The 19,360-nt window shown below is 45.7% G+C and overlaps 1 protein-coding gene across 4 annotated transcripts in view; it reads right to left on the reverse strand.

The window, feature by feature from the left end:
• KCNA5 (potassium voltage-gated channel subfamily A member 5) overlaps positions 1–19,360 on the reverse strand; it is a 198,906-nt gene that overhangs the window by 132,803 nt on the left and 46,743 nt on the right. The window contains exon 2 of one of the 4 annotated variants that reach the window (XM_071418036.1): positions 24–42. The exons of the other annotated variants lie outside the window; for them this stretch is intronic. The gene's annotated coding sequence lies outside the window, so the exon portion shown is untranslated. Of the gene's footprint in view, positions 1–23; positions 43–19,360 lie in introns of those variants that run through there. 4 annotated transcript variants of the gene reach the window in all.

The raw sequence follows: 19,360 nt of genomic DNA on the forward strand, positions 1-19,360 counted from the left end.
GATGGTTTCTGATGCCTTCATCTCCTTTTCCCTTCATGAGACCTGTTAGGAAAAATTAATTCGTCTCATTTCATCATCCCACAGACCTCTTTAAGTCTGTAAAAGAGTACTTCAGATGACTCAGTCTGGAACAACAGTAACAATCACCTGCTGGAAACCTCAGACATCCTTTTTGAGAGGCCACTGTCCTGGGATAACAGGCAACCAAATCATATTTCTCCTCTAGATATGGCAAAATCCTGACTTGATCCAGAATTTTCAGTAAAAGGACGTGCAGATATAAAACAAAAATCTGGGCCAACAGATTCAGGTGCCCATGGATGCAGCTGGGAAATGGTTTCCTATCATACTCACTATTTGGTATAGTGATTTTTACTGTTTTCCTTTTTGAATTAGGATAAAAATCTAAAGATTTCAAACTAAAGATACTTTTTAACAATCAATTAGTTAGACGAAAGTGGTTTCAAGCAGGGAAATAAAGGAAAAACACAATGAAAAAGGCTCAGAACTGTTAAATCGTAGCACAGGCCATCTTAAAACTTTTAACTGACAATGTAGTTGAATTTTTTCCAAAGCTAAACTTTTCTGTAAACATCTGAGTTTTTTTAATCAGCATTTTTCAGAAATAAAGACAGACATCAGCAAATGCTTTAAAATGTAAAGCTGCCATGCTAAACGTCGAAGAAATATAAAGTGCTTATATTTAAGAATTCTCATGACAGTGCAGATGAAATGTTTCAGAACAGAGTGAGAATGAGAAAGAAGTAGAAATTTACATATTTATTTGTCAAAAACTAGTCAAACATTTTTATTCATATTGCATCCTATACAACTGTGGTGTTTCGTTGTTGGGTTTTTTTTTTTTTCTGATTGGAATTGTAATATATAGGGATATTGGTAGGGATAATTCATGCTATTAATGTATGGTAAAAAATATTGTGAAATCCAAAGCATATCTTTTGACCATCCCAGCCGGGAACAGCTGTCTGATTTAGATTCAACTAGTTCCCGGACACAAGTTAAGATAACGATCAATGCCTTAACGTAAGAATAGAAGCTTCCAGGGCAATGATCACCGGTATCCCGTTGGGAGCGACCCAAGAGCGAGCCCTGCTGATTGCATCTATCAAGATAGTCAGCAGGGCCAAACTGATACATCTGAATGCATGGCTTCCCCAGAGGCCGTTGATGCCGATGGCACACCTCTGCACATGGAAAGAAACAGTGATGCATGTGAAGAAACACAAAGGAAATTCGGAAATTCGGTGATCTTTGCCTCGGGCAGAATAAACTGTATAAAACCTTGCGGTGCGAAGCAGGGAGCGTGAACCGAGGGGGAGATTCTGACACTCGGGAGGTCAGATCCGTGTTCACCCAGCGTCAACCCCGGGCTCGACGCTGTATCTTTGGCTGTGGTGGTTTCGAAGACCAAATTTCGGTCTCACAGATAAATTAATAAATCTTTGCTAAATTTTTGATAATTTTGGCTCACGATTTGATAATTTATAACAGAATTTTACTTTGAAAGCTGCTTTTTAGAGGTCCCACCTAGTAGAAAGTCTGCAAAGATGATTTTTCTATATTGTTTTAGACACAAAATCAGTTAATTTGAAATCATTGCCCACTCAGGTTCACCATACTCAACGGTCTCCTTCCCTGGAGTCCTGGGAGGCATCTCCCATTTGGGGAAGTGTGGTGCAGGAAGGAAGAAAAATCACTCCACACTGAACATGTCAAGTTACATATGAAGAGCTTGAAGGACTCAGGAGCTCTAGTTACTTCTATATAATGTGTTCTACTTAAAGGTATGGTCTCGGAAGGACTTCACCTTTATTTTTTAAATTAGAATCATATTAAATGAAAAGACAAACTTGACAAAGATAGTGCAGACCACTGCTTTGCTCAACAGGCTGTGGCAAGCCTTCAAATTCCAGTCAGAACTGCAGAAATCCCTAACACTGTCAAGAAGTACAACTCCTCTCTGATAGAATATACTCAAAATTTTATGAGAGAAAACCACAGTCAATTTTTGTAAGATCCATTAGAGTTCCTCTTTGTCTGGTTGACATCTGGAGGACTACAAGTTTTCCAGCTATTTATCCATGCCAGTAAATAGCAGTTTACTACTGTTTCCACCTTTAGAACTGGAGAAATCATACTTTCCACCTTTAAATCATTAACCTCTGCAAAACTTTCCTGCTCCAGCATTCAGCAGAGAGAACCACCAAAAATATATGTATGATGCCGTAATGACAACTCAGTTGATGCTACACCTAAAATCACACAGTGCAGAACTTTGTGTACCTTGCTGAGTAAAGTGTGCAAGGAAAACTGACCTTTACAATATTCTGCATTTATAAACATCTCAGAATTAGGGTGCCTGCAAATCAAAGCCAGAAGTGGAGCTCCATGTTGCAGTAGAGGTGTTATGATGCCCAGGAACTGGAATGATCTGAGAAGTGAAATCATTCCATGAAAAGAAAAGGGGCTCTGCTCTCCTAAGCAGCTGCTAAGGCTTAACTCCAGGTCTGTTGGGTATAAATAAAAGCTGTAATAGTCCTGTATTTGAGGGCTCCTGGAAGCTCCCAGTTTACAAATCCCTGGTGAGGCCTCACCTGCAGTACTCTGTCCAGCTCTGGGCTCCTCATGACAGCAGGGACATGGAGCTCGTGGAGTGGGGCCAGCAGAGGTTGAAGAGATGATTTAGGGCCTGGAGCATCTCTGGCAGGGAAAGGCTGAGGGAGCTGGGGCTGTCCAGCCTGGAGAGGAGCCCCAGCTGAAAGGGGCCCTCAGCCCTGGGTGTCCCTGCCTGCAGGGAGGGCTCTGAGCAGGGCCCAGGCTCTGCTCCAGGGGCCCAGCAATGGCACCAGAGGAACGGGCAGGGACTGAGCCCAGGAGGTTCCACCTGGGCAGGAGGCAGAACTTCTTCCCTGACCGAGCACTGAACAGATTGTCCAGAGAGGGTGTGGAGTCTCCTCACTGGGGATATTCCAGACCTCTCTGGACACAATCCTGTGCCCTGTGCTGTGGAAGGGCCCTGCTGGAGCAGGGAGGTGGGTCCAGCTGCCCCACTGTGGTCCCTTCGTGCGCGTTTTCGGGGTCCGGCTACCTGCTGGGAGCCGCGAATCTGGGTGGGTGCCAGCAGGCCCGCTCCTCGGCGTGTGTCACCGTGGAGAGATCCAGCCGCGGTCACGCACACGCAGTCCCGGATGTTTAAGATGGCACAGCTAGACAGAGAGGTCTCGGTGACTCCAGTATAATTCCAACAGGCTTTTTAATACCGGGAAGTCTGAGGGTGCCGGTGGGGAGGGAAAGAGTGGCACAGCTCTGTCGAAGGGTACCAGAGCTGAGGTGCTGAGCCCCGAACCGGGGCTGGAATGGGGTTTATAAAGGGGGAAGGAGTAGGTGGGCTCGGGGGTGCCCTTTGACCACTAAGAAGGGGTTACAGAGGTGGTCTTTTAGTGAGGTGACTGGGGTACACTAACAGGGGAATGGGGAGAGGGTGGTCTTTAGGGGGAGGTCCAATGGAAACGTGGGGAACTGGGAACTCACTGGAACAAAAGGTATGTTTTACTTATGGTTGATTGCTTTGTCCCAGGGTGTCCCAACTTCATAATCTTTGTCACCTCCCCCCACAGCTTCCAGTTGGAGCCATCTGGGGATTCTGTGAAGCTGCCCAAACTGAGAATCTACACAGACAACTTGTTTTGCAAGGAAAACCAGAAGCTTTTTTTTGACTCTTCAATCTCTATCAAAGAAAAAGGGGAAAAAACCCAAAAAACCAAAACCAACCAAACAAAAAACCCCCAACAACAACAAACCCAAACCAAACAAACAAATAAAAAAACCCACCAAAACCAAACAAATCCAGAGAAAATAAAAAGACCAAATAAACCCAAAGGAAAGAATAAGACCATAGCTATATATACACCAATGGCCTACTACAGTGTAGTGTAGTGCCCTTTGTATCCATTAATGGAGTGTTTTTTTAAACTCAGTCTGCTGCAGAATCGTATTTCATCTACTTCATGTCTTGAATAAAAACAGAACCAGGTTAGCATAGCGCAGATGGAGGAGGAAGAACACCTAGCAATGCTGAACACCTTCATATGGGTGTTTTCACACCCGGAGAAAATGTTCAATTATTTTTGGGGCAAGTTTCTGAAGGTAAAGGTGCTGCCTGTATTCCCTGTCCCTCTGAGGCAAGAGATCTCCTGTAGAAGCCCAGAATAGAAGTAATGTGTCTTTCTCGAACATGAATAACTGGACAGCTGTGGAGCCAAGTGAGGACTATTGCTAACGCGCTGCGAGACAGAACTAGATGCTCTCTCTCCCTGCCTCCCTCCTCCCTGCTTCCTTTCCTTTCTTCGTTGCCCCCTCCCCTTCCCCTCCCCTCCCCCTCCCCTCCCCCTCCCCTCTCTATCCCTATCTCCCTGCTATTTCCCTCCCTTCCTCTCTCTCTGCCCCCTGCTCCTTCCTCTCTCTCTGCCCCCTTCTCTTCTTGCCTTCCTCCTTGCCTCCTTCTCCACCTCCTCCTCTCTCTCTCTCTCTCTCTCTTCCCTCCCTCCTTCCCTCCATCCCGACACCGGGAGATGGCGCCGGCTGCCCGCGGTAGTGGCGGGTCCCGCTGCTCTCGCTGTTGCTGGGGGGGTGCCATCGAGCCCAGGGCCGCGCTGGGAGCAGCACGGCCTGGCCCGCCTGCGGGATCCCTGGACACGAGCGGCGTCTCCCCCCGGCTGTCGGGACCCGCCAGGTTCCGAAGGCCCCCGGAACACCACGGGCTGAGCTCCGGGATGTGCGCACGGGAACGCCTCACGTTTCTGCGGAAATCCTCACACGCCAACCTCGAGCCTGATGCGTGTTCCCAGCGCAGAAGTTCCCCACGCTGCTGTAACACCGGCTCTTTCTCCTTGAACCAAAGCCCTAAATCGGGGATATGCATATTTCCCCACTTAAAACCCATCTGCCACCTTCCTCCCTTTTCCTGCACAGGGTCTGAACCTGCTCCTCCTCCCCACACATCCAGCCGTGCGAGACCCTGAGCCCGCGGTATAAGCTGTGGTATTTATGCCTAGCCAGCCATGCTCCGAGCCCTCAGGCCAGCTTGTGCATCTGTCACCCGCTCCTAATCCTGTCCAAGCCGCCCAGCCTGGCTCCAGCAGCCACAGCTCCGGCATCTGCCTCTCGGCATCGGGATGCCCCACGCCCTCACGGCAGAGACCAGCAGAGATGGGGCCAAAACCACCCACGGTCTCTCAGCCCTTTAAGGGGAACACACCCTGCACATCAGCCCGACCCTCTCGACATGGTGGTGTGTGGATCACAGTACAGGAGAGGGGCCCAGACCGAGGTCAACACAGCTGAGTGGCCCTCCAGCTCCTCAGGCCGCAGCTTGAAGTAACTCCCCACCTTTCTCCCGTTATCTGACCCCCTCTTTTAGCCTTCTCTTTGCTCCTCATGGTGTGTAAAAGACAAGGAGAGGGCTGCAAACCACAGAACCCAGCAGGTTTGTTTCAAGCTGTGAGGAAAATGAAAGGCTTTGACTTCATTATTGCTGAACTCAGGGAGTCGCTTTCAGTCATAGAATCATCTCAGAATCACGGACTGGTTTGGGTGGGAAGGGATCTTAAGGATCATCTCGTTCCAATCTCCCAGGCACAGGCAGGGAGACCTTCCTCTAGACCAGGTTGTAATCCCTGTCAAATCCCTTTGATGGGGACCATTCCTGTGACCAAGAGAGGACAGTCGCAGGTCTTAATCAGCCTCCATTTCCTGTTGTCCATCTAAAAAATCATCAGAGTCCCCCATAGACTGGTGCGATGTCTTGGCAAAGAGGCAGCATCAGCTCCCTGATCAAGGTCGATTTGCAGTTCAGCCATCTCTGGTTCACAGGACAAACTCCAAGCAGGTCAAGGGAAAGATCCTATTTACATCCTTTTCCATGAGTGACATCTGTGCTGAGTTGAGGAAAGGAGGAAAAACTGTGGGTTTAACACCCTAGAATCATGGAATGGTTTGGGTTGGAAAGAGACCTTAAAGATCATCTCATTCCATCCCCCTGCTGTGGGCAAGGACACCTTCCACAAGTGCAGGTTGCTCAGAGCCCCATCCAACCTGACCTTGGACACTTCCTGGGATGGGGTAGCCACAGCTTCTCTGGCCAACCTGTGCCAGGGCCTCACCACACTCACAGGGAACAATTTCTTCCCAATATCCAATCTGAACGTGCTCTCTGTCAATGTGAAGCCATTCCCCCTTGTCCTGTCTCTCCAGGCCCTTGTCAAGAGTCTTTCTCCACCTTTCCTGCAGGCTCCCTTCAGGCACTGGAAAGCCATAATGAGGTCACCCCAAGACCTTCTCTTCTCCAGGCTGAACAATCCCAATTCCCTCAGCCTTTTCTCCCAGCAGAGCTGCTCCATCCCTGTGATCCCCATGGTGTCCCTGCTCTGGACTGACTCCAGCAGCTCCCCCCATCTTTCCTGTGCTGGGATCCCAGGGCTGGATGCAGCTCTGCAGGGGGACTGAGCAGAGAGGAGCAGAGGGACAGAACATATCTTAGTATATAATAAGATACAATAATATCTTTATAACAAGTTCTTAAGACAATCTTCACTTTTTATATAGCATTAAATATTAATGTACCTGATTTTTTTGAAATCATTCATTCCACACCTTGGTATGGTGCAAAAACCCCAATAGGGTGGGTCGAGCTGTAGGGGTTCAGGGCTGATTATCTAAAGAATGTAATGGTGTTAAAATGTCTCTTCATTCTTATATGGAGGTCTAGGATTTCATAGCAAGATATGCATTGTGTTCCCTAAGAGTTTCCTTCCTTCATACAAGCACTGTCAGGCAATCAGTATTGTCTGACAGGGATAAATGAAATAACCCCTGATTAGTTTCCTGTTTGTGTATCAGCACAACAAACCGTACACTTGTAGTAAAAGAGATTGTTTCGATAGCTTCAGGAAGAATATTTTAAAAAGAAGTATTTAAAGATATCGAAGCAAAGCAAATCTGTTCTCAGCATTCTCATTCCCAATTCACAGATACTTGGGTTCTCATGATTCCTCTCTCTGGTTTTTTTTTAATTCAAGCAGCATGTATCACCCTATTTTAAAAACACTCAATTAAAAAAATAAAGTTATATTTGTATCAATTTAACCTACTTTTCAGGTATTTTGACAGAGGCTCTGGGCTTAATTCAGACTGCTGCAGAAGGATTTTTGGTTTGCAAAGAAAGAAATCTGCTTATGATAGGTTAAAACAAAGGAGATAGGTCAGACTAGTCTGACCAACTGCCCCTTTAATCAAATATAAGCTCAGTTTAGGGGATTTTTTAAAATGAATTTATTCTGATCCCTAAGATAACTTGGCCCAAGAAGTAGGACGCAATATCCTTTCTACAACACTCCTTATCATTAACTATAATTTTAAATAACAACCTGGGTTATTAATATTACTTCCCATAGTAAATTCTTTCAAACAATTTCCTATCTCCCATTAAAACCAAAACAAAACAGAACAAAATGTTTTCTATTTCTTTCCAATACCATTGGCCTTCTCCTAAGTTTTGTGCCTTGTTTTGTTCTCCAAGTTGGAGATTCTTGCAAATAGGATTGTGCAGTTTCTGCTCTGAGAACCATTCCTGCATTTTTCCCTGCATTCATTTCCAGTGAGGAAAGATGGATCACAGACTTTTCAACAACTGGGAGATGGAGGAGACAGGAGCAGGAGAGTGGCTGAAACTGGAAAGGGAAGAAAGTTATTGCAGATAAAATGATGGAAAAAAACAGGAAATAATTTGGCTGAACTGCAGATGTTTGGTCAATGGTTTGACTCGATGATGTTTTGGGTGTTTTCTGACCTAATGATTCTCTGAAAGACTGAAAAGCAAGAACAAAAGGCAGAGAGCAACATGGAGAAAGAGGAAGACAGACATTTTTAGCCTTCCACAGAATCACAGAAGTTTATTCCTAGTCAGTACTTAAGCTCTTTGTTAAAAGCTTTTCCATCTACTGCTGTAGCCAAGCTGTAAATGAGGACATCCAAAAGAAAAGATGGGGATTGTTTCTGGAAGAGAAAGAGAACAGTTTCTGTTGGATTTCGTGCCAAGAAAAATCATGTCACACCATTCAATCCCTCAGTTAAAATAGACACATCACACCAAATCTGGAGAAACTGTTTAATTTTGAGTATTATGAATGAAAAATAAAGGGAAAAGGGCCCATATGAGCACTATTCCAGTATTGTCTGGGTTTGTGTGCTAACACTGGATCCTGCTAAAACTTGCCTGAAGGTGGAGTGCTCAGGTGCAGCTCAAATCCCTGGGACCAGCCAGAGCTCCAAGCTCTCAGAGACTCAGCACTCAAAGCCACCTAGACAGTTTTTGAGTAAGAGCTAGAATTGTATATTAGATACACAGAAAACCACCAGTGCAGAAATTATCACAGTAAAGGCTGGTGAAGAAAAACAACAGCACCCTCCAGAAATGTGGGCCTGCCCCTAAACATACCATTTTCCCTGAGGAAAAATAAAAAGCTTGAAGAAAACAGGTACTTCCCAAAAATTTTTTTCATGTCACTTAATGAAGGTGCAGGCCCCTCCCTTACACTGACAGTGGCTTGCTCATTGTCCTCCTACAACCATTTTATGTTTAGCTGTACTGACATTCTAATTTGCTGCTAAAAAATAATAGTGATTAAGTAAATAAATAAGATTTACCTGTCATGTTAGTTTCACTGACATCATGATCAAACTGACAGATAGTAGGTTTAGATTGGATATCAGGAAGGAATTCTTCCCTGTGAGGGTGGTGAGGCCATGGCACAGGCTGGCCAGAGCAGCTGTGGCTGCCTCATCCCTGGCTGTGTCCAAGGCCAGGTTGGATGGGGCTCTGAGCAAGCTGGGCTAGTGGAAGGTGTCCCTGCCCGTGGCAGAGAGGTAGAACTGGGTGAGTTTTTAAGGTTCCTTCCAAGCCAGGCCTATGATTCATTAAATTTCTTTTGCATGATTTTTCTTCCTCAGAAGGACACAATTCCTGACGATCTCCATACATATCTACAGATTCAGGACAATAAATGACAAAGCCATCACCTGAAGTCACAAGACTGAGCCAATCTGACTTCATTGCTCTGAAAACTGCACATGCTGGCTCAATCTCAAGATATGCATGTACATTATTTATCTTGGTTGAGATTCAACTCCTGCCCAGAATAAAAATACTAAAAAAATTGGCCAAACATGGATGTAAGCATATCAGCTTTGATACTGGGCACTGGATTTTCCTAGAAATTAATCCTCCATTAAAGCAACAGATGGCCCCTGTGTTGTTCCAGGGGCTCAGGGCACACATGAGGGGCTGGGTGACTGATGGACTTATGAATGACTGGGTCTGCATAAACCTTAAGTTGGATTAGGATAAGCCCATGCATGTCAGAACTGGTTTGCAGTATTGACATTTCACGTCAGCTTTGTGAATCCAGTCTTCTTTCAGCCCCACACAGGGCTGTGTCACGTGGAGGGGACAGCGTAGGAATATGTAGGAATAAACACATTCTGGCAGCTTTACTGACTGCTTGGATGCTCTCACCAGCAACAAATGAAGTCCCTGCTGATTCATCCTTTAAATCAGTGACAGCTACTTAATTAACAGGACCACAGCCAAGCTGCTTAGGACTAGCACTGACCCTTCTTAAGAAAAGGAAAGTTGTGCAGCACATTTTGAAGGGCACCTCCCAGCAAGCCCAGATTTTGGGCGAGCTAGGTGAAGAATGGTAGCAGAGAGAAGCACAAGGTTGTGCCTGCACTTACAGAGCTGGGAAGGACCATCTGAGCACAGGGGGCTCACAGCCCTCTCCTACCTGACTCCATGAGGCACACAGATATTCCTTGGATAATGCCATGACCTTACATGGACTCTCACAATCAAAGTGCTGGCTGTTACCCAAATGCTTTCACAGTCCAAAGAGCATCTACAAGAATTATAAAGGGTCAGTAACATGCTCTCCAAAGACCATGACAGCCTCTGCTATGGACAATTAAACCCCCCTCCCTTGCACACCTTTAAAAAGTTTTCACCTAAACAGTTCTTAAATGACAGGTTCAAAACCTGCCAGCTGCACTAAAGCTGCACTTACAGGTATAAGTTATCCAGGTTCCAAGGATACCTCATTGAGGGGCGGAAAATTTCTGGGATAGCCTCACAGGAAGGATGTGCAGCTGCTGGAGCCTGTCCAGAGCAGGGACACCATGGGGATCAGAGGGATGGAGCAGCTCTGCTGGGAGAAAAGGCTGAGGGAATTGGGATTGTTCAGCTTGGAAAAGAGAAGGCTATGGAGTGACCTCATTGTGGCTTTTCAGTGCCTGAAGGGAGCCTGCAGTAAAGATGGAGAAAGACTCTTGACAAGGGCCTGGAGTGACAGGACAAGGGGGAATGGCTTCACACTGACAGAGGGCAGGTTTAGATTGGATATTGGGAAGAAATTGTTCCCTGTGAGTGTGGTGAGGCCCTGGCACAGGCTGGCCAGAGCAGCTGTGGCTGCCCCATCCCTGGCAATGTTCCAGGCCAGGTTGGAAGGGGCTCTGAGCAACCTGGGCTAGTGGAAGGTGTCCCTGCCTGTGGCAGAGGAGGCACTGGAATGAGATGATCTTTAAGGTCCCTTTCCAACCCAGGCTATTCTGTGATTCTAAACCTCAGCTCATCTTACAGTCCTAAAAAGCTTCTGTGTTCATGTGAAAGTTGTATACAGGCCAATAAAGTGCATAAAAATTCCCCACCACTAATAAAAGTCCTCCCAGTCCATTGCAGAAGCAGCTGTTCTGGGATGGATGGGGTCAGCAAACACAGGGAAGAGGCCAGAGTGGCACAATGATGTTTGCCAGGAACGTGATTCTGCATTCAGCCAAACACTTGTCAAGATCAGTAAAGGGGGAAAAAGGAGACCTTGTCTTGTTAAATTTACAACTGTGGGTAGAATGAAAACAATTTGCTTCAAGATATTTTGATTCAGTCTTTTAAAAAAGCCTAATATTTTAATACTTGTGCTTAGTATGGCTTTGAGAGAGGCTCTGATGATGGTAATAATAAAAAGAAAGAAATTGTAATAATTTTCCATGCACCAATGTTTAGCTGTTGCTGTACTTCATGAAGAAAAGCACAGAGTTAACCTCAGCTTTTATTTCCACAAGCACAAATATGCCCTGCCTTGCTCCCTACCTTCTTTTTCTCCCTGTGCTTATAGGGCAAACAGGGAGGGGTGACCGAGAAGAGAACCTTTTCCCACGAAATTCTTTGCCATAAAACACAGAATCACACTTTCTCCACAGCTGGAAAACCAAAAACCACCTCCAACCATCCCTGTACCATCTGCACTCCCACAACTCCACATCATATTCCTCCCCAAGAACAGAAGCTGGATTTATTCCTTTTCCCCATAACTCTCTAAAACCCTATAAAATCCTGGCCACAGGTGTACACAGAGCACTGCCAGTGTCACTCAGAGGTTCTTGGCACCACCAGGTTCGTGGGCTCCTGCTGTGGGTAACTTGCAATGTGCCTTTCACCTCCCTGAAATCTGGGGGGAAAGAACACAGAGAACAGGTCTTTTTGCCATTAAAAAGGTGAGAAGTGCAAGCTGCCAATTTATTCGAGACAAAGGAAACAAGCAAACTGGTCTCATCTAAACTATCATAGAAGACTGATGCTGAAGATCACACAAGCACCATCAGAAGGTTAAAGCTAGTCATGCCAGAGGCCTGAAAAAAACCTGGAAATCGAGGCAAAAACTAATTAATTTGATGAACTAGCAGCAAAGTTTATTTTCACAGCAAAAACACTTGCCAGTGGCAGAACACAAACTGTCCTGCTGGCCAAAGGGAACATCATTTGGCATGAAGATAAGTTTTAGTTACCAAAACAACAAAGGATCTCCAGACCTGAATTCTGGCATCACACGACTCCCATTGCTACAGGAACAGGGGACTGGGGGACTTGTCCACACTGTGTCACAGCTGACCCCTGACTTTTACAGCCCAAGACTCTATTCCCTCATCCTGGATATCATCCTAGATTAACTTTTGTGTTGTTTGTATTTTAGGACACAGATAGTTGCTACAGGCACTTCTAGTTGGATAATAAAACATACATATATTTTTTGAGTAAATGAAAGAGGAGGTTGGGGAGGATTTTAATCAGCCCACAAAGATAAAAAGTGTACAATTTTTGTTAAAAATTGCTTATAGAGATACTTTGGTCTTTATTAATGGAAATCCCATGCACTTCAGATATTCAGGATTAAAAAAACTACTCTGGAATGTTCAGCAGTGACTTTCCGCTGTTGTATTTAACCTCCTTCACTCAGGTAATAAAGACAAGAAAATGGCCTGCAATTTAGGAAGAAGAGCAAAGCAAAGAAACTTAACAGTCCACAAACAATCCAGAGGTTGGAAATGATTTAGCTGGAGTATTTGCTGGGTGTACATGTTACACTGGAAGAAAATGAGACACAGAAAAATTTTCTGCAGTCAAGAAGGAAGAAACTCAGATAACAAACCTTCAGTTATAGATTTCACAGCCAATATCAATTCCTGCCTTTGCCTTTGCAGATATCAATTCCTGACTTGTCTGTTAGATTTCCTCCCAGTTTCTTTATTCTACCCTCTACGTCTGGGGAACGCTCCCAGTCATAATGTGTAAATAGCATTCCATGTCTTTCTTGGTGTATCTCTTTAAAGCTTACTCCCTGCTCGCTCCTTTCTAGATGAAGGACAGACAGCTGGTGTTCCATGGCTGCTGCTTGTTATACTAATCTCAATCAGTTCACAGCTCCATGCGGCCCTCCTGGAAGCTCATCTCTCCCTGGACATGCAGAGAGCTCTGGGGCAAGCAATATTTATTATTACACAAGAGCACCAAGCCTCGTGTGATGGAGTTCGGATGTCTGACATATCTAGATGCTGTCAGATAAACAAGGGAATCATTTGACACAGCTTTTGTCACTACCATTAAATCATCTGAATGGCTTTGAATAGCTCAGCAGCACAGTTATGCCATTATTTTCTTCTATTTTTGTTTGCACAAAGTGCTCTGCATTGCTACATTGGAGGCACAGATGTTGTGCTGCTGCGTTTGGTGGAGTCAGCCCCCACAAATCCAAATTTGAGTTTTTGGCAAATTTGAGTTTTATTCACTTGTTTGTAGGCTGGGATCTTGTATGGAGGCTTGAAAATACATGCACACAGCAGAAGAAAAAGAGGCAGCCAGTGTTACGAAGGCCAGACTTTGAGCTAGGACCAGGAAATCAGATCCTGGTGGAAAGTATAATGTTTGTAAATCTCGGTTTAAAAGGTTTCCCTTAAAGCTACCTTTACAGCATCCTGATTTGGTGGCATGCAGCTTCAGCCTGACCTTTTCCCTTGCTTGGCTCAGAGTTGCGTTTGCCAAGGGAGCATTTGCCCTGCAGCCACTTGTGTTCATTATGAGCTACTCATAAGCTCCTGAGCAGTAGCTGCAATCAGCTGATGGTCTGGCTAGGGGACAGTTTGCTCAGAGACAGGAGCATCCCCTTGCCTTAACATTTCTCAAGAGCTCTCTCCAAGTTTCCCACAGAGTAGTGCTTCAAAGGAGACTGAGGCTCAGTGTTGTATTGTACTAAATAGTTTATTTAGTTGTTGTTTTGCACTGGGTGATAGGAAATTTGTACTGAGTATGTGAAGCGGTCCAGCTGGAGAAAGATTGTCCTTCTCGGACGTCCCAGCTAGCTATCCAGCACCGCTAGCAGTACGGGGGGCACTATCCCAATCTCCGTGGTTTGGGACAGCACCTAAGGCAAACGCTCTGTGCTATGACAGCAGCGCGACCTTGTGGTAGGACATGGCTTGGCTTATGGCTACAGTCAGCAGAAATAAGAAGAGAGCGCTCTCCAGCTGTGGTGAATCCAAGTTTATTGGGTCCCAGGGGAAACCGACAAGCAAAGAGAATGAGGGACGGGGTTGCAACAGCTTAAAAGGAGGGAGGGACACAGGGGAGGAGTCAGTCTTTGGGCGAATAGGGTTTCAGAGGGGAGTGGGATACAAAACATTGTCTTAGGGAGAACACCAATGGGGATAACTTGAGGGTGGGGCCCCGGCCCCTGAGCCAATCACTTGATGCTCTACCTGGAAGTTTCTAGAGAGTTCTAGAGAGAAGGGTGGGAGCACTGAGTGACTGACAGGGCACCGGGGAGGGATTTGAGAAAGGGTACATTGATCTCCAAGGCAACTGGGGAGGAGTTGGGATAACTGGCAGCACAAGGGAGGGAAGGGAGAACCAGGGCAGAACCATTACATGATAGGGGGAACAGAACAGTCCAACTTATACAGACACAACACAAGAAGTATGGTATGTCATGTAGAGTATTCCCCCTCTCCCATCACATGGTCTATCCCCCATACACCCCCCTGCTATCCCCCCCTTGGTGGTCTGTTCTCTGGTTACCCCTCCCCTCGCCCCTCCCCAGTGGTATCCCATTGGCTGCGGTCCTCTTTCCCAGCCCCCATCCCCTCGGGTATAAAACTCCACTGAAGGTATGTTATGCTCTCTTTTCCACCTGAGTGGTTGCAGGAACCGGAGCGTCCCATCCCAAGCCAATAAACAGGACTCTTGTCCCCATGTGGAGAAGAGCGCTTCTCGTCTTTTATTTCTGTCTATGCAAGACCGTGTGGGCTAGGGTTTGAGCTAGCCGGATTGGACCCATACAACAGCCCAGAGACACGTGGATTCTTGCATCTCAGAGGCTCTCATCAGCCAGTTGACTTTTTGCCTGCTGGCATCACGGGCCAATTCATTGCTGAGCAAAGGAGCAGCTCCCCAGCTGTTCTGTATGTGTTGTGAGGGAGCAGCAGGCACTCACACTGACCTTATTCAGAACTGAAGGCACCATCCACCAAAAAAATCTTTACAGATGTGACTCAGCCTCTCTCCAGGAAAATCCAAACGTGTCTGGTCACACTTAGAGGAGATTCACAGCACACTTCAGAGCATAGTGAAGTCAGACCTCATTTTTCACAATGACCCACTATTAGTCTCTAGTCATATCCGCTCTCTGTATCTTTGGCTAACTAAGGGGTTAAAGGAAAAGGGCTGCCAGTATCCAATCCATAACACTGATATTATACTTGGAGCACCTTTTAGTGAGTGCAGGGCCTTCAAAACAGCTGCCATTTAGAAATGTACAGTCATGATTCAGTGCAGTGTTAAAAAAAGAGGCCCTTTAACCACTAGGTGCCTATTGAGAAATGGAAAGTTTTGGTTCTACTTACATTTTGCTCATAAGAAGAACCGCTCTGCAGAGTAATGAAATCCCTCCCACGTGCTATTGCCAAGGCTTTTAAAAACACTGCCAAGGCTACTTATTTTTTACATTAAACAATTTGTGTAATCTTACTGTGGACAAACTGAATCTTACACTGACTCTGTGCAGAGGATGACTTTGTCTCCCAGCAAAAAGCCAAACAAGCACAGAGGGTAGGAATATCTTTCTCACACCTAAGGATTCAGAACACAGGGTTGATGTGGCCATAGTAGATGCAGAAGCACCCACAGTATCACTGGATGGGAGTTCCTTGTAGGATTATTTTTTATTCAAAACCCAGAATTAAACAAGGAAGGCTTTCTGAGAGCAAAGAGGACACAAATGGTAAGTCCTCTGGCCTGAGAGTAAAATGTGGCATTTGACTTGAGATGAAATTTGCAGAAAGAGGACTGAGGGACACTGTGCTCACACACAATGTTAGAAAACATTCTCATTTATCATGTCTGTGGTTGGAGCATGTCTTGCTCAATCCCGTGCTGGTTGACAATTTCCAGCTCTTGTATATTCTCTTAGCAGTGTTTTTCAGCTCAATTCAACACCTTCTCTTTATAGATTATTTTACCATTTTGTTCTCCTTATCTCTTTCTCTTAGATTTCCTTTTCACTCTCTCAAAAGCAGCACATTTATCATGACACTCATGTGATTTTTTTCTGCCAGTGTAGTCTGCTCCCTCTCTGTTGCTGCTGTTCACACAACCTAGTTTGGGGGCCCTACCTTCCCAGGGTCCTCCGCAGAGACAGGGGGAATAAAGGCATCCCAGACACATAATTCAAACTCCCTGAGAACAGAACTGCCCCTGCATGTACCTGTCTCTCCCAGCAGTGACTGAAGAGGGGTCTAAAGACCTTCACCAGGGAGCAACAGGAACAGAGCTGCTCTGTGAAGGACAACAAGAAACCAAAGGTGACCACAAGATTGGCAGATGGAGCACCCACCTGGCCAGAGCACTGTTCCCCAGGGCCTGAGCAGAGCAAGCAGGATGGGTGATGTCAACATGCTTATTTGATGGTGCAAACAAATCAAGATCAGCCCGGAAAATTCACTCAGCATGATGGGGCTGGGTGCTGGAACACCTCTTACTTAGCCAAAGCCACAGGTGGGTGCTCAGGCTTGGGCTCAGAGAGGTCCTGGAGCAATGAGCAGATGGTGCATGTGGGGAGACTGCAGCTCAGGGCAGTGAAAACCTACATGCTACTCAGGGCCACAGTAACCAAACAGCACTGTCAGGGGCCCAGAGGTAGGTCCTGCATCAGCCAGCCTCACTTGCTGTCCTGTGTGCTGCACCAGAGCTTCCTCGGTGGATGGCACTTGTGCTGGAAGCACACAAGTGCCAGAGCCCAGGAGCATCACCCTGCAGCTGGGGTTCATCTGGGTGTGGCTGCGCAGTGGCCGTGCCTCTGCTCTGCCTTGTGTCCCCCGTGTCTCAGTCATTGCCTGCACCTGCTGCTTTGATCTCAGCCCTGCCTCGCTGCTGCAAACATGTGGGGGGTCACAGGATCACTAAGATTGGAAAAGAGCTCAAGGATCAAGGAGTCCCACCTGTCACCAAACAACACTGTGTCCCCCAGCCCAAGAGCACTGAGTGCCCTGTCCAGTCATTTCTTGAACACCTCCAGGGATGGGGACTCCACATCCTCCCTGGACAGCCCATTTCAGTGTCTAATAGCCCTTTCAGTGAAAAAGTCTTTCTGGTGTCCAACCTGAAACTCTCCTGGCACAGCTTGAGGCCATTTCCTTTTGCCCTGTCCGTTGTTCCCTGGGAGCAGGGCCCAATCACCCCCAGCTGTCCCCTCCTGTCAGGGAGTTGTGCAGAGCCAGAAGGTCCCCCCTGGGCCTTCTTTTCTCCAGACTGAGCCCCCCCAGCTCCCTCAGCCTCTCCTGGTGCTCCAGACCCTTCCCCAGTTCTGTTCCATTCTCTAGACAGGCTCCATCCCCTCAATGTCCATTTTGCAGTGAGGGGCCCAGAAGCGGACACAGGATTTGAGGCCCCAGCACTGCCAGCACAGGGGACAGTCACTGCCATACCATGGCTGGCACAGCCAGGTGCCATTGACCTCTTGGCTATCTGGGCACAGCTGGCTTATGTTCAGCTGATTGTCTACCAGTTCCCAAAATCCAGTGCCAATCACTGGATTCTTGCCTGACCCAAGAACCTTCGTTATCATTTCACCTCCTCTCTGATGTTGTTTGGATCTGTGGGATTGTGCACTCAATGAGAGTGCTACTCCCACCTGCCTCGCCCTTGCTGCTATCTGACAGGGGAAAAAAAAATGATTTCTGGAATTCTGGAAATACCAAGCAAAGGTAATTTTGCTGGGGTTTTGTCACCCTGTCCCTGATCTTGACATCCATCTGTTCACATGGACACTCACAGAGCTACACACATCATCAACACATTTCCACGATGCTGAATACAATAATGTCTAACAGGTGAGTGTGAGGGTAGGAGTCAGGATCCTGTTTTATGGAAAACAGGAATCCTGGAGGAATAACTGAACTCCTGTGTGGGAGAGGTTGTCCTGCTGCTTCACAAGGAGAATCACAGTCTAAAGATAAAATTCATTCCCTCCGCTCTTTCTTTTCAGAATTTGCTCACAAACCAAAGAAATACTTAATGGAGAATAATAACATTTCTCTTTTTTTTTTTTTTTAAATTACACAATCTTAAATCACTACATACTCAGATAGAGTGGTTATTAGAAATGAAAGGACTCAGTTTCCAGTAAAGCCTTCATTAAATTTGGCCCATCTCAGTTTCCCTCTGAAATGGATAGCAAAAATTACGGAAGCTAAAAGAGCCCAGGTGATAAAGAGAGGCATTGGCACAGATCATAAACCAACTGAAAATGGTCCCTTCAAACCCACTGTGAGGTGACTGCCAAGGGATAAAAATCAGACCATTGGTCACCCTTTTGTGACATTTTAAATTGGCTACTTGCATCACTTTCATTGACTTTCTTTTCGGGTGCCATCACCCCCACTGATTCACAAAGTCTCATTAATTCAGGGAATGAGGTTTGGCTGCAAAAAGAGCCACCTCAGAAACAGATTAGTCATGAGAATTTGCAGGAAATAACCACAGGAAGGAACAACCCAATAAAAGCAAAGGAAAATTACATTGTGAGACATAAACTTTAAAGAATTTAGGGATTTTAGAGGAGCTGAGGTTTTAGTTAGAGATAAGCTTTATTTGAGTTAATCAAAATAAATGGGTAGGCCGTGATGAAGTTAAGAGTTAGTAGTTAACTAATAATTGACTGCTTGTCAACATAATGTTTGGTTAACTGGGTTTATAATGAAGAATATAGAAACTGATAAATAGCTTTTAGGAACATAAGACAATTGTAGGCCTCCTCTGTTCTGAAACTACTGAAGATGGGGAATGGGAGTTCTACCAATGGGTTTATTTGTCATATTTGCATTGAAAAGGTAGAATGGCCAGAACTAGGAAGACTTCATTTACTTCCTCATTTTGGGACCCCTCCCCATGAAAGGGACCACTGACCCATTTCAAGGAACAAACTACGCATGCTTAATAGCTTTTGAACTAATTACCATATGAAGTGGGGAATGGGATGTACCAAAATTATGAGTATGTATTTGTATTTTGGGTATTCGATACTTGTATAGATAAAAGGACTCTGTAATCACCTGTAAATCACAGTGTGTATCTGGGAGCTATCCCACACGCTGCCCGGCATTGCAATAAACATACGCTTTCTAACTTTAAACTGTTAGAGTCTTTGTCCATCACAGTTGGATATGGTACTAGATCAATATCCATATTTTTAATAAATCGATTGCACACTGACTCTGGGTGTACAAAACTATGCAAATCTATCTAATGCAGTGGCTGTTGGTCACATGGGAACCTTAACTCCCCTAAGACCATTAACTTTTGCATGTACATTTGATAAGGAAAGATTTATTTTTAAACAGTTTTAATCACTGACATTTGTTTCATTTTTATGATATAATTGAGGAAGTGCAGAGAAAAGGTTCCTAA

Source organism: Agelaius tricolor, unplaced genomic scaffold (assembly GCF_023055355.1).
Source record: "Agelaius tricolor isolate 1412-34295 unplaced genomic scaffold, bAgeTri1.0.p SCAF_74, whole genome shotgun sequence".
Classification (NCBI taxonomy): Eukaryota; Metazoa; Chordata; class Aves; order Passeriformes; family Icteridae; genus Agelaius; species Agelaius tricolor.